Source organism: Vipera berus (assembly GCF_964194415.1).
Source record: "Vipera berus genome assembly, chromosome: 8".
NCBI lineage: Eukaryota > Metazoa > Chordata > Lepidosauria > Squamata > Viperidae > Vipera > Vipera berus.
In genome coordinates, this window is record NC_138211.1 from 16,461,380 (window position 1) to 16,477,746 (window position 16,367).

The window sequence follows — 16,367 nt, forward strand, 5'->3', positions numbered from 1 at the left end:
GATATTTGTTCCTTAACTTATTTTGGCAGTCTGGCACCTGCAGGTCTTCTTGGATGTACAATCACAGCTAAGACCAAGATTTGTTAGCAGATTAATGGAAGGAAGTGGGTAAAGTTGTGCTTATAGTTGCAAGTAGAAAAAACAATAAACTGAAATATCAATAACCACAGGGTTAGGGAGACAAAATGCTAGCCAACACCTAAAGAATTGAGACAGAGACACACACAGAGAGAGAAACTAGCATTTGGCCCTGGAAATGTGGCTTCTCAGACTGATGGCAGCCCCAGACAGAAGAATACATCTTCCTCATACCTATTTACGTACCAACACATTTGTACCTGGTGCTCCCAGAAAAATAGGAGGGGTTCAACTCCACCTACTAGTAAGCAAGCTTACTATTCCTTTCTTGCTTAGAGCACAGAATAAGCAGCAATTTCCATTATATCTCTCTTTTTTCTTTCCTATATTGTTCTCCATAAATTACTCCTGTAAGGGCATCCCCATCTTTCCTTGCTATTTTTTTTTTTAAACGAGGCCTACTTGGGAGGAATTTCAGAAAGGATCCTCCCTGTTTTTCTGCAAAGTAAAAGGAAAGGAGGGAAGAAATAATTTAAGATAACTCAGAATCTTGCATTGAGAAAAGTTAAGTGTCATATTATCTTAAGTACACTTTGTAGATTCTCTGCAACAACAATAGCACTAGCTTTTGTTTGGCTGAATATTATACAATTTTAGGACTTTTCTCTCTTAGGATCTGCTTGTGGCTTGATAAAGTTTATGCAAATACCAAGAAACCATTTATGTCACTTTAGAACAAATGTGATCCTTGAGAGCATTCTTTTGCTAAATCTGTAGAAACTGAAGTGGAGCAAAGTTTGGTTAATTGTCAAAAAATAAAACTGAAAACAAAACCCATCAACATAGCAGTCTGCTGGGTGCGATAGTCTTTTAGCAGTAAGATTCTGAACAAGGGAACCAAAGAGAACATCTTACCTTGATATGGAAAAACTGCTAAGCATATAGTTGCCAAAAGAACTTGGATCATTTTGGAGGCGCGATTTGACAGGCAACCTCTTCCTGCTTTCAAGCCAACCTGAGCTCTTCTCCCTTTGACTATGAGAAGCAAGGAATGAATCCTTCAGCTTCATTCATGACCTTATATGAGAAGGTGTTTGCTAAAAGATTTGGACAAATTCTGAGTTGTAGCAATACTACTGGAGGGCAATTTTCCAGCTGGCTTAGCGCATGTCACACCAAAAATGACAGCTGGGAGGGTTCATTGGCAGCATCCCCCAAAGCAAAAGCCCAAAAGAGGTGATTAATTGGTCATAGCAGAGCAATCCCTGGCTCACATGTTAATGCAACTAAATTTGGGGCCTCTGGTGCATGGGGTCTTAAATGCCAAGAGTGGGTTTTTAAACTATTTTGTGAGTAAGAGGCACTTTTGGAGCAATCTATCATCCTTTCAATACTGCTAGCATTGACTGAATCCATGTCAATGCATTTGCCTAAGGGATCCCTGTTTTCACTACAGGGGAAAAAAAATCTTGGTGCCTTAATAGATTCTCACTTTGTAGAGAACTCAGGAACTTTTGTTATCTCCTCATATAATTCCTTCAACAGGCCCTCCCTTTTCTGAAAAAGGATTTATATGTTGATGCAAAAGTCAGCTGTGGTAATATGCATCCAAAGTGAGGAGAATCAGTCAGTGGAGTGGCTTGCTTTCAGAAGTTGTGGGTTCTGCAGCATGGGAAGTTTTTCAGAAGAAATGGGACAACCCTTTGCCTGGCAATAGTATAGGGTATAGGGTATGGTATAGGATCTCCTGTTTTACAGGGGGATAGACTAGAACAAGGCTTTTCAACCAGTGGTACGGGTACCACCTGTGATACATTGGCACCTGGCAGGTGGTATGCGACCATCCTAGTAAAGTGGTAGTGGGGGAGGGGAATGAGCTGAACCGGTGGCAGCACCGCACAAGCAGCTGCAGGACTGTCAGGGCTCAGCGGAAGCACCAGGATGAGCACCAGGCTCCAACTGGAGCTCGGTGCTGATCCTGGTGTTTCTGAGCCCAGAAGAAGCGCTGATCAGCTGGAATGTTGCAGCCTCTCCAGGGTCTTGTGATTTACATTCAGATGCTTGGCAACTGATTCATATTTATGACGGTCACAGTGTCCCAGGGTCATGTCAAGTGACCAAAACCTGCAGCAACCAACAAGCAGATGGGGAGGGAATAAAAGCCAAACACCCCCCCCCACCCCACCCCCACTGCCAATCCTCAAAAAGAAATGCTCACAACAATGAAAACCTCGGACAGGAGGAAGAGCACCGCCGGGCGGGGAGGCAGGTGTCTTGCTCAGCTGTGACTTGGGGGGCACTTTTTTTCAGTGGCATTGTAACTTTGAAACGTCACTAAGTGAACTGTTGTAAGTCGAGGACTACCTGTACTTTATCACTTTTTTCCCTTTTTTGTCATCACGTTTTTGACAACTTGCTAGGTGACTGGTGGTACTCGGATGTTGCCATATCCTAAAAGTGGTACAATGGGTTGAAAAGGTTGAAAAGCCCTGGACTAGATCTCCATGATCTGTTATCCTATAAAGACCATTTGAAGGGGAACTTTGAGATGAATCACAGAGCACAATCTAAATCTATAAAAGCACAATAAAGACAAGTGTGGGGAAAAAGGCAATACACAGACACACACACACACACCTGTTAAAGGCAAAGCAGAAATCCTTTGTGAATGAAACGGAAAAGAGGAAAATCCACTTTTGATTAGTCTGTTTGGCAATTTTGGGGGGAAGAAAGTCCACAGTAGAAACAGCGGCTGCATTCCAAGAGGGCAAAGGCAAAATAACCATCTCTTCATTGAGAAACAAGGAGGTATGTGAGCCTTTGAAACTCTCTTTGGTGGCCAACTTGTTTTCTTTCAGAGCTTCTGCCCTTACCATGACCAGCACTCCTCCCTTGAAATAACTCCAGACTAATTAAAATTGCAAAGCATGTTAGGGATAAAGCTATAATACTAGTGCCAAGCCACATCTTATGCTGAATTTAACCTTCCTGTTCAAGGGGAGGATAAATGATATACCAGTATACATTCAGCAAATGTATTTTTTTTTCTAAACAAATAAATAAATTCTCAGAAATTTCTTGTTGAGATACTCTGAACATCTTCTCCAACCAGTCAGATATCACAGTCACAGAGGTTTCACAAAATTCAGAAGGACCTTATCCCTAGCACAATTCAATGCCCTCCCAACAGCAATTCCTGAAGGAGGATAACAAAAAATCCCCTTCTGTCCATATGGTAGAGAAATTATTAAATTGAAGCTACATGTTATTCTCTAATGTCTTCTCTATGCAGGTGCTTGCCAAGAATTATTTCTATTCTTTACTAAATAATCTGGTCATTCTGATTTGGTTTATTTCAATATATTATTATAAATATTGGAATGCCATATTTACTCTAATCCTTTTTATTTTATTTATGTATTTTTATTATATTTATATACCACCCTTTCCCGAAGGACTCAGGGCTGTTTACAGGGTGATTAAAACAAAAAATACAAAAGTTAAAAACCGTCCCTGAAGAAATAAAACCCCGGTTAAAATTAAAATTAAAATTAAAATTCTCAGCCTGGGCCAGAGAGCTCGAAGAGCCAGGTCTTCAGGTCCCGGCGGAACGAACGGAGGTTGGGGACGGTCCTAAGCTCCACTGGCAGCTGGTTCCAAAGGGCAGGCGCACCCACTGAGAAGGTCCTATCCCTGGGTGTTGTCCACCGGCAGTCTCTTACCAGCGGTACCCTGAGAAGACCCTCCCTGTGGGAGCGCATTGGACGAAGGAAGCTTGATGCCGGCAGCAGGTGTTCCCTCAGATATCCCGGACCCAAGCCATTTAGGGCTTTATAGGTCATCACCAGCACCTTGAATCTCACCCGGAGGGCAACCGGGAGCCAATGCAGCTCACGGAGTAGAGGTGTTACATGGGAGTATCAGGAAACCCCCATCACAACTCGCGCGGCCGCATTCTGCACCAGCTGAAGCCTCCGAGTGGTCCTCAAGGGCAGCCCCATGAGTGTTGCAGTAGTCTAAACGGGAGGTCACGAGCGCATGAGTGACTGTGCATAGGGCATCTCGGCCCAGATAGGGTTGCAACTGGCGCACCAGGCGAACCTGGGCAAAAGCCCCCCTGGTCACAGCTCCTATATGGTCTTCAAAATTGAGTTGTGAATCCAGGTGGACGCCCACGTTGCGAGCCCTATCAATGGGGGTAACACCTCACCCCCCATCGTTAGAGGTGGAATAGTCTGGTTAGCCCGAGATGCCGATATGCACAGCCACTCAGTCTTGGCAGGATTGAGACGAAGCCTGTTTCTCCCCATCCAGACCTGGACCACCTCCAGGTAACGGGACATCACGGCGAGGGCATCCCTGGGTTGGTTCGGGGTGGAAAGAAAAAGTTGGGTATCATCAGCGTACTGATGATACCCCACCCCAAAACCACGAATGATCTCACCCAGCGGCTTCATATAGATGTTGAACAGGAGGGGCGAGAGAACCGACCCCTGAGGGACTCCACAAACGAGAGGCCTCGGGGCGGATCTCTGCCCTCCCGTCAACACCGACTGCGAACGGCCCAGGAGATAGGAGGAGAACCACCGTAAAATGGTGCCTCCCACTCCCAACCCCCTGAGACGCTGCAGTAGGATACCATGGTCGATGGCATCAAAAGCCGCTGAGAGATCTAATAGGACCAGGACAGAGGAACAACCCCTGTCCCGAGCCCGCCAGAGATCATTCACCAGCGTGACCAATGCCGTCTCCATGCTGTGCCCGGGCCTGAAACCCGATTGGTACGGGTCCAGATAATCAGTTTCCTCCAGGAACAGAGGAAGCTGATGCGCCACCACACTCTCAACAACCTTCGCCAAAAAGCGAAGGTTGGAGACTGGATGATAGTTATTTAAAACAGCCGGGTCCAGGGCAAAGAGTCAAAGATAAGAAACTTAAAGAGAAAACTCATCAATGTAATCTAAGAAAATTGTTGCATAAGAGCTATATTCACAAATCTATTTTATTCTCTTACATTAATCTCCCTCATTTCCTACATGGAGCTCAATTGACATCACTTCTCATTTCATCCTCACAGCACCAATCTTGGAAGTTACTCTGGGCTAAGAAAAATAATTGTCCAAAATCATCCAGTGAGATGCATGGAAACTGGAGGCCTAAACATGGCTATGCGGAGTCCAATCCAACATCTAAATTTAAATCACACTGGTCCTTGAAAAAGATACTAAAGTAAACTAAATGTTAAAATTCAATTGGAAAGAATAGGATAGACCTCGGTAGATTTGCAGATGATTCAAAGCATGCTGGATCATTCTTCCCTTTTGTAAGTTAACCTTTAAAAAAAGGGGGGGGGCGGGTACTGAACCTCAGAGAAGTATTTTCTCCAGGAAGTTAATATCGTTTCACCCCACTCATCAGTTAATAGAAACTTCTTTACAAGGCAAGAAAAACTGAAAATATTTGTGTGGGCACAGACTTTGCAAGCTCAAAGCCCTCCTGAGTCACAACGTCAATAGAAAAGGAAGGAGAACCAGGTTTCATTTGTCACTCATGATCTGTCAGTAAGATGTTTCCAAAGAGGATGAAGTTTACTGTACTTGAGAAGTGGCTCCTTGCCAGATCACAATATTCCATAACTGGCAGCAGCCATTTCAAATATACTTTTTGCATTGTTGCACTGGGATTAAAGTCTTATTTTTCTTGGAAAGTAGGCAATAAAGAAAGAAGGGACAGATTTAAGTCTTTGGAACCACAACCTGTCCTGGAGATCTCTGAATATCAGCATTGTCCACGTTGTGCAGCTCCCATTGTATAATTACAGACCTATTGTCAGTTGAATTGAATTTAATGCAACAAAATCAATAATGATTGGTCTTTATGGGCCAAATGAGGGGAAAAACAATTTCTGTGAGTACCTTATGGACTAATTCTCGCCTTTTTCATATGAAAATTGGCTTATGTTGGGGGATTGGAATGGTGTGACTTTGCCAGTTTGGGTAGAACATCTATTAAGGGGATCAAACCCTTTGGGTAAATTACCAAAGACATTCTTTGAAATGATGGACAATTTAATGCTAGTAGACTCATGGAGGCAATTTTAAAGGACTGTAACAAAAAATTACATGAATATTTTAATAATAGTCCATGCAAAGGGAAAGCCCCTTGTTGTGACTCAGGGCCAGCCTGTGGGTCCGACAGCCGGGTCCGATGTATCGGAGGACTCAGATGTGGGGGAGGAGGGAAACGAACCGGCTGATGATGATTTGGAGGCTTTGCAGAGTCCTCAGCCGGGGACCTCTTCTCAGCTGTGTGAGCCCGAGAGTGCGGAGGATGATGACCCACAGCTGGCCCTGTTCAAGGACGCCCGACGCAGGAGGCAGACGAGCAGGGACAAACAAAGAAAGACTATGGGACTCCTCGGGAGGAGGCACAGGGAGACCACGCCCTGAGCTCTCTATAAAAGAAGTGTTTGGGGAGGGGCTGGTTGCTGAAAGCAACTTTTCCGCTTGAGAAGACAAGCTCTTGTGTTTTTGTTAACTGCGTAATTAAATCTTGGCAGAAGCCTTTTAGCCTTGGACGCTTTCCAGACTCTTCTTTTAATTAGGGGTTGCGAGAAGAGGGCTGGTTCAGAACAGTTTGCTTTCAGCCACCCACCCCTTAATACTACGATGGAGCAGCTTCTTGCCGAGAATGCCCAGCTCAACCAGCAACTCACCTTGCTGGCCACTCAGGTGGCACAACTGCAGGCTCAGGTACATGCTGCCCCCCCACCCAGGAGGAAATGTCAGATAGCTATGCCGGATAAATTTGCTGGTAAACCAGAACTGTTTCCTGCCTTCCTGGGACAATGCCAGCTTTATATCAGCGTGAGAGCAGCTGATTTCCCCACTGACCGAGATAAGGTGGGATTCGTGTTGAGCCTTCTGTCGGGAGATGCAGCTCGTTGGGGCACGCCTCTGTTGGCACAGCCTAGCCCTTTGTTGGATAACTTTGGGGGGTTTTGTGACCATATGCGCCTCATGTACGAGGACCCGATTAAGGCGCAGACCGCCACCCGACGTCTGAAAGCTTTGAGGCAGGGTCAGCGCCCCCTACAGGCCTATATCAGCGATTTCCGGCTGCTTAGCCAGGATTCCGCCTGGAATGAGGCTGCGCTCGTGGATGCCTTTCAGGATGGCTTGTCAGAGGAGATGTTGGATGAGCTGGCCCGCGTGGACATTCCCTCAGACCTGAATGGGCTGATCCATCTTTGTCTGCGGATCGATGCCCGGCTGCAGCAGCGTAAGAGTCGCCGTGCCACCCCACAGACCCCTGCCGCCCCTGTTGTGCGTGAGCCCCCAGTCCAGAGGGAGGAGCCAATGGAGCTGGGTGCCGCCAGGTCCCGTCTATCGGTGACGGAAATGGACAGACGACGATCGGAGGGGTTGTGTTTTTACTGTGGGGACCCTGGACATTTGGCTGCTTCTTGCCCGAAGAAGCGTCAGCGGGCGTCAGTGACCAAGCCTGCCCCGAGAAAGTCCCCTGCTTTGCTATCGGGAAACGGCCCGAGCCCGATCTAGACGGTGTGAAAGATCGGGCGACCCACAACGATCACGCCGAGCGACGCCGTTCCGACGGTGCCTGTGAACCTCCACGGCATTTGATTTTGGAGGCACGACTGATCCTTCCTGGCAAGCCAGAGGGGATTCCGGTCCATGCCTTAATTGACTCTGGGGCTACCACTAACTTTATGGATTCGGCCTTTGTGGCCAAATGGGCTGTTCCCCAGTGTCCGGTGGATCCGCCCATGCTTGTGGAGACCATCGATGGTCGAGTGCTCCTGTCCGGGCCTATCACGGCCGCCACGCAACCCGTGTGTATGGCCATCAGTACCCATGTGGAGGCCATTCAGTTTTACGTCACTTCGGATCTGCACTTCCCCGTGGTCTTGGGACTGGCGTGGCTCCGGGCGCATGATCCACAGATCTATTGGTCTCAGAACTTGGTCACCTTCCCAAGTTTGCAGTGCGTGGACCACACCCGCCATATCTGTGCCGGCCAGGTGGAGGGTTCCTCAGGGGTTTCCTTGCCTCCCGTACTGTCCGACTTTGCTGACGTGTTCAGCGAGTCAGAGGCGGACCAATTACCCCCGCACAGGCCCTACGACTGCTCCATTGACCTAGTCCCTGATGCGCCTCTCCCAGTGGGGCGTTTGTACTCCATGTCGGAGACCGAGTTGGCTGCATTGCGGGACTTCCTGACAAAGAACTTGGCTCGTGGATTCATCCGGCCCTCGTCCTCGCCAGTGTCTGCGCCCGTGCTCTTCGTCAAAAAGAAGTCGGGCGAGTTACGACTTTGCTGTGACTACCGGAAACTCAATGCCATCACGGTGCGTAACCGCTACCCGCTGCCCCTCATCCCCGAGCTCTTGGACCGACTCCGGGAGGCTAAGATCTTCATGAAACTGGACCTGCGTGGAGCTTACAACCTCGTCAGGGTTCGGCCGGGTGATGAGTGGAAGACAGCGTTTGGTACTCGCTATGGACATTTCGAGTACACGGTGATGCCGTTTGGCCTGACCAACGCCCCCGCTGTGTTTCAGCATTTTATGAACGACATCTTTCGGGATCTGTTGGACCAGTTTGTTGTGATTTACCTGGACGACATTCTGATTTACTCCCCGTCGCGTGAAGCGCATCATCAGCATCTCCGTCAGGTCCTGCAGCGCCTCCGGAAACATCGGCTGTTTGCCAAGTTGGAGAAGTGCCAGTTCTACCAGGTGACCATTGATTTCTTGGGCCACCGCATTTCTCCTGAGGGCATCGCCATGGATCCAAGTAAAGTTGAGTCGTTGCAGAGTTGGCAACCCCCGCGTCGCGTGAAGGATGTTCAGCGACTTCTTGGATTTGCCAACTACTATCGGACATTCATCCCTGGCTTTGCTGCCTTGACAGCCCCCCTCACCCGGCTCCTGCAGAAGAAGACTCGGTTCCAGTGGAACGCCCCCGAACAACAGGCGTTCCAAGCTTTGAAGGACGCCTTCATGAAGGAGCCCATCTTGAAGCATCCTGACCCGCAACGGCCGTTTGTCGTGGAGGCGGACGCCTCCGACATTGCCATTGGGGCCGTGTTACTCCAGGCAGCGACGCCCAACGGTACCCTTTTCCCTTGCGCGTATCACTCTCGGAAATTGAATCCCTCGGAGCGCAACTATACCATCTGGGAGAAGGAGCTGCTGGCCATCAAGGCGGCGTTCGAGGCTTGGAGGCATCATCTGGAGGGGGCGCGGCATCAAATCGAGGTCCGGACGGACCACAAGAATCTGGAAAGCCTGCAGACCGCTCGGAATTTGAACCAACGCCAGATCCGGTGGTCCCTCTTCTTTGCGAGGTTTGACTTCCGGGTGCGGTACATACCAAGCGGGCACAACCAGAGAGCGGATGCTCTGTCCAGGAAGCCCGAGTACACCCGAGTGGAAGACAAGCTTCCGCCCAGGACAGTGATCCCCGTCGAGTTTTTTGCTGCGGTACGGGAGCCGGTGGATATACGGGCTCGGATCCGGGAGGCGCAGCAGCAGGAGGCGTGGGTGGCTCAGCGGAAGGAAGAGGTGGGACCAGATTCGCCTTGGTCGGTCACGGATGGACTCCTGTATTATCGTGACCGGCTCTATGTTCCAGGAGGGCCACTCAGGGGACTCGTCCTCAGCCAATGTCATGATAACCCGGCTGCGGGGCATTTTGGCCTGTTCAAGACTCTGAACCTGGTCTCCCGTACTTTCTGGTGGCCCCGAGTCCGACACGATGTCCAGTCTTATGTCACCTCCTGCGTCCCATGCAGGCAGGCCAAGTCAGCGACAGGGGCCCCGCCTGGTTTATTGCAGCCTTTGCCAACGCCCAAGAGACCCTGGGGGGCTGTGTCCATGGACTTTCTGACGGATCTACCCCCATCCTCCGGCTTCACGACAGTGTTTGTGGTGGTGGACATGTTGACCAAGATGGCGCACTTCATCCCCTGTCGCGGCTTACCGTCAGCTCGCGCCACTAGTCGCATGTTCATCCAACAGGTGTTCCGGCTGCACGGCCTTCCCGATAGGGTCGTCTCCGATAGGGGGGCCCAGTTTACAGCCCGCTTCTGGCAGGAGTTGATGCGGGCGTTGGACATTAAGGTTTGCCTCTCGTCCGCGCATCATCCTCAGACCGACGGGGGTACCGAGAAGGTCATCGGCATCTTAGAGCAGTATCTGCGCTGCTACGTTAACCTGCAGCAGGACAACTGGGTGGACTATTTGGCCATAGCCGAGTTTGCCTTTAATAACTCGCAACACACCTCCACGCAGATGACACCGTTCTTGGCCAACGTGGGTTATCACCCCAGGTTCTTCCCTCTTTCTCCCGTGGACTCACCGGAGCCGGCAGCGAACGAATTCATGGCGGAGTTACAGGCGATCCATCGGTTGGTGCGACGGCAGCTGGAGAAGGCCAAGGCCGACTACAAGAGGTTCGCCGATCGGCCGAGAAGGGATACGCCTCCACTATCGGTGGGGGATCGGGTCTGGCTGTCCACCAGGAACCTACCATCCACTCGGCCGGCGAGGAAGCTGGACCACCGTTACCTTGGACCATTCCCAGTCGAGGCCGTCATCAACCCGGTCGCCTATCGTTTAACTCTGCCACGTTCCCTGCGCGTGCACCCCATCTTCCATCGGTCCTTGTTGGTCCCCGAACAACCGGCCTGTCCACTTCGCCAAGCGGAACCTCCCCCATCAGGAACTCGTGATGGAGGCAGCACCCCCGAGTACGAGGTCGCCAGCATCAGGGATTCCCGCTGGCTGAAAGGTCGCTTCCAGTACCTGATCGAGTGGAAAGGGTACGGGCCGGAGGACTTCACATGGGAAGATGCGACCGCCGTTCATGCCCCTGCGTTGGTGACTGCTTTTCACGAACAGTTCCCATCCCGACCGCATCCGGATCGGCAGACCCGAGGGAAGGGCCCTGCGGTGCGGGATAGTGTTGTGACTCAGGGCCAGCCTGTGGGTCCGACAGCCGGGTCCGATGTATCGGAGGACTCAGATGTGGGGGAGGAGGGAAACTAACCGTCTGATGATGATTTGGAGGCTTTGCAGAGTCCTCAGCCGGGGACCTCTTCTCAGCTGTGTGAGCCCGAGAGTGCGGAGGATGATGACCCACAGCTGGCCCTGTTCAAGGACGCCCGACGCAGGAGGCAGACGAGCAGGGACAAACAAAGAAAGACTATGGGACTCCTCGGGAGGAGGCACAGGGAGACCACGCCCTGAGCTCTCTATAAAAGAAGTGTTTGGGGAGGGGCTGGTTGCTGAAAGCAACTTTTCCGCTTGAGAAGACAAGCTCTTGTGTTTTTGTTAACTGCGTAATTAAATCTTGGCAGAAGCCTTTTAGCCTTGGACGCTTTCCAGACTCTTCTTTTAATTAGGGGTTGCGAGAAGAGGGCTGGTTCAGAACACCCCTGGCCCTGAGTCTTCGGAGAAGGGCGGCATATAAATGGAATTAAAATAAAAAAAATAAAAAATAAAAGTCAATATTATAAATGTTTTGAAGATGAACTTCTGCAGCCATTAAAGAATGTAATGAATTACAAGGGGGAAAAGATACCCCAACTTAGACAGAAGCTGTGTTACTTCCGAAGTAGGGTCAGGATGCTATCATGATAAAGAACTACAGACCCAACTCATTATTAAATGAGGATTCACTGCAATTTTGGCAGAATTTTTTTTACAGGTATATTTATTTTTATTTATTTTAATTCCATTTATATCCCGCCCTTCTCCGAAGACTCAGGGTGGCTTACAAGCTTAGCAGTAGCCTTCATTCTATGTATATGCCTGCTTATTAGGGCTTTCACACACACCCCAAGCGGCATTATTACAAAGTCAGCTTAATTGCCCCCAACAATCTGGGTCCTCATTTTACCTACCTCGGAAGGATGGAAGGCTGAGTCAACCTTGAGCCTGGTGGGATGCGAACCTGCACTAATTGCAGGCAGCTGGTGTTACTTAAGGAGGCATTAGCCCACTGCTCCACCAAGGCTCTTGACAACTGTTGACAACTTAAATTAAGTTGACAACTTAAATTGTGTCTTTATGTTTAAAGTCCTGCAAGAAATGGATTTTAGCAGGAACTTTATTCAAGGGTTCAAAGCTGATTATACATCACAAGAAGCAAAAATTGTCCACCCCCTTGAAGCTTTGTACCAGCTCACCACAGGGCTGTGTGCTTAGCCCCTACCTGTACTCTTTATACACATATGACTGTGTATCATCTGACCCATCCACTGCAATAATTAAGTTCGCAGATGATACAACTGTGGTGGGTCTCATTATAGGTGGGGATGAGATACAGGGCGGAGGTACAAAAACTATCCATATGGTGTAGTAACAACAACTTGCACCTGAACATCAGTAAGATGAAAGAGATGGTGCTAGACCTCCGGAGAAAAAAGGAGGAACCTGCCCCACTTTACATTGGGGAGGACTGTGTGGAGAGAGTTTCCTCCTTTAAATTTCTGGGAGTCTACCTCTGTGAAGATCTGACCTGGAAAGTTAATACAACCCCGGTGGCTAGAAAGGCCCAACAGAGGCTTCACTTTCTTAGGGTCTTGCGGAAGAACATGGTAGAACAACAGCTTTTACCGGTCTACTATAGAGAGCGTCCTCTCGTATAGTATTGTGGTTTGGTATGCTGGTCTGACAACTGTGGATAGGAAAGTATTACAGAGGGTGGTGAGTACAGCACAAGACATTGTGGGCTGTCCTCTGACACCACTGGATGACATTGCCAGGGCTCGTTGCCTTGGAAGAGTGAGGAAAATTCTCAGGGATGACGCACACCCTGGACGGTATCTCTTTACTTTCCTACCATTGGGTAGGGGATATAGGAGTATAGCCAGCCGTACCAACAGGCTGAAGAACAGCTTTTATCCATTTTGTGAATTTTATGCAGAATTAACTTGGGAGGCCGGTGTGTGGTGTAGTTGGTTCACATGGTGTAGTAAGATGGAGGGTTTGTTGTCACTGTGTGTTGGGGGGTGGGAGCACAAAGGGAGGCTCAGCTAATCTCAATGTATACATAATTCTAATTTGACAATAAAGGTTCATTTCATTTCATTTTGTTATTAATGACAATCTAACTAATTCATGTGAAATTTGAAAGTGTTCAAGACACGGATGTCCATTGTCTCCACTGCTATTTATCCTGCTGTTGGAAGTTCTGAATAGAGATATTAGGCAATATGGGAAAATAAAAGGTGTAAATGTTAAGAAGGAATTTTATAAGCTGAGGTCCTTTGCTGATGATTTGGTGATATTTCTGCAAGACCCAAAACATAAAATAGAATATTTGATGAGGAAACTAAATGAGTTTGGGTCCTTGGCTGGTTTTAGAATACACAAGCAGAAAACATCAATGTTGATTAAGAATATGATCTCATAGGATGGTGATATACTGACTAAAAAGTTTAGTTTTAGGGTTGAGAAAAAGGTGAAATATTTTGGGTTACATTAACAAACTCGAACAAAAAATTGTTCAAAAATAATTATGTGCCTCTCTGGATAAAAGATGTATTTGGATAAAATACTCTCTGGATAAAAAAGATGTATTAAGATGGGATAAATTGCTTTTATCATTATTGGTTTGAATTTCTGTAATCAAGAGGAATGTTTGGTCAAAGATGCTTTTCCTCTTTCAAATATTACCAATACTGGCAACTGACATTCTGTTTAAACAATGGGAGAGGAATATTTTAAAAATTATATGTCAAGGGAAAAACCCAAGAATCAGATATGTATTATTGCAAAGAAAGAGGGGGTTTGGGTTTACCTGAAATTGTACTTTGCTACTTGTTCTTTAATTTGGCTAAAAGAATGGGTGAACCTTCAGAATAAAAGGTTATTGAACCTGGAAGGCTGGCACGCTCGCTTGTGGTTTCTCTTCTCTTCTCTTCTCAAGTTTCATTTGTCATTGATGAGCTGTCAGTAAGATGTTTTCATCTGGATAAGAGGATGATGTTTACTGTAAATGAGAAGACGTGGCTCCTTGGCAAGGCACAATATTGCATAACTGGCAGCAGCCTTTTCAAATACACTTATAGCTTTGTGCCACTGGGATTAAATTCTTATTTTTCTTGGAAAGTAGCCAATAAAGAAGGGCCAGATTTAAGGGCCAGTCCTGTCCCTGGAGACCTCTGATAATCAGCATTAGCCACATTTTGTAGCTCCCACAATATATTTACAGACCTATTGTCAGTTGCAGATAACCAAGAGCAGTCATAGAACATGGAACAATGGGGTTGGAAGAGACCTTGGAGGTCTTCTCTCCCAAGCTCTGTCCAGGGCAGGAGACCCTATACTGTTAGAGAAAAAGGTATAGGTTTGAGAAAAAGGTGAAATATTTGGGGGTTATGTTAACAAACTCGAACACAAAATTGTTCAAAAATAATGATGTGCCTGTCTGGAATGCTATTTAAAAAGATGTACTAAGATGGGATAAATTGCTTTTATCATTACTGGGTGGAATTTCTGTAATGAAGATGAATGTTTTGTCAAAGATGCTTTTCGTGTTTCAAACGTTACCAATACTTGCAAATGATATTCTGTTTAAACAATGGCAGACAGATATTTCAAAATTTATATGGCAGGGGAAAACCCGAGAATCAGGTATGAATTATTGCAAGAAAAGAGGGGGTTTGGGTTTACCTGAAATTGTACTATGATGCTTGTTGTTTGGTTTGGCTAAAGGTGAACCTTCTGAATAAGAGGTTACTGGACCTAGAAGGCCATGGCTTAAGGTATGGTTGGCATGTTTACTTGTGGTATGACAAAGTTAAAGAAAGTGTTAATTTTAGCAATCATTTTGTTAGACGTGCCATTTTGAGAGTTTGGAATAAATATAAAACAAGGTTTTCTACGAAGGTTCCACTTTGGGTTTCCCAACAAGAAGCCTTTTTTCAGAAAAGAGATGTTGATGAGGCCCAATTGGTGGATCTATGGTGAAATAATATCTTTTAATCTGGGGGAGCGTACCCTCAAATCCAAGGAGGAGCTAGAATCAGAAGGTCATGTCTGCCATTGGTTCACATATATGCAATTGAAAGGAAGATTTAATCTAGGCAAAAAATAAAAATGGGTTTAGTGTTGTTAAAAATGAATTGGAAATCCTACTATATGGTAGTTATGAACCTATTATTGCTAAAGTTTATAAGATGTTATTGAATTTAAATCTGGAAAATGAACAAGTAAAACGTATGATTCAGTGGGCAAGGAATTTTGGGTATAGTGTAATGCTTGAAGAATGGGAGCATATGTGAAATAAAAGATTAAAATTGACATTAAATTATAATTTAAAAGAAATTTTTTACAAGATGATGTACCATTGATATTTAACACCAGATAAGTTATCGAAAATGTATAAAGGCATTTGAAATGAATGTTGGAAATGTAAATGTAACGACGGGACTTTTTGCCATTTATGGTGGACATCTGATAAAGCAAGAAAATATTGGAGTAGGATTCATGTGTTGATACAGAAAATTCTTATAGTGAATATGAATATGATGTTATATAAGTTGGCAGCAGCAACCTCACTCTACGCTGAGAGATGGAAGACCACATCGATTCCCACACGGGAGGAATGGTTGCAAAACCTGATGGAGCTAGCAGAGATGACTAGATTGACTGTAGTGATTAAAGAAAGGAATATGAATACTTTTATTGCTATGTGGGAACCGCTTCTGGACTTTGTCCTTCAGATGGAAAAAAATGAAATTTTGATTTGGGGCTTTATCAATTTGATAGATTTGTTATCAAAATGGCTAGTTTACACTATTTTGTAAACGTAAAAAGTTGAGGTTTGATGTTGATATTTTATTTTACTTCATCAAAGGAAGCCGGAAGTCAGTTCCTTTCTTCCCCCTTTCCCTTCCCTATCTTTCCCGCTATTTACTTTTGTATTTTCTTTCTTTCATATACAATAAACTAATCAAACTTTATGTATATATATAAATATAAAAAGAAAACTTGTAGCAAACCCACGACTTTGAGAGGTAAATTGTTCCACTGATTAATTGTTCTCACTGTTAAGAAATTTCTCTTTAGTTCTGGATTGAATCTCTTCTTCTACTTGTTACTTCTCGTCCTGCCTTCAGCTGCTTGGAAGAATAAATTGACCCCTTCTTCTTTGTGACAGGCCCTCAAGTACTGGGAGGCTGCTGTCATATCACCCCTGGTCCTTCTCTTTGTTAGACAGGATATACCCAGATCCGTCTTCTTTCTTTATATGATT

At 46.5% G+C, this 16,367-nt stretch overlaps 2 protein-coding genes across 2 annotated transcripts in view; both read right to left on the minus strand.

The window, feature by feature from the left end:
- The window catches only part of LOC308671401 (zinc metalloproteinase-disintegrin-like protein H3), a 287,574-nt gene that overhangs the window by 94,958 nt on the left and 176,249 nt on the right, over positions 1-16,367 (minus strand). The window lies entirely within an intron of this gene.
- Positions 1-16,367, minus strand: part of LOC308671399 (zinc metalloproteinase-disintegrin-like protein F1) — a 78,883-nt gene that overhangs the window by 27,867 nt on the left and 34,649 nt on the right. The window lies entirely within an intron of this gene.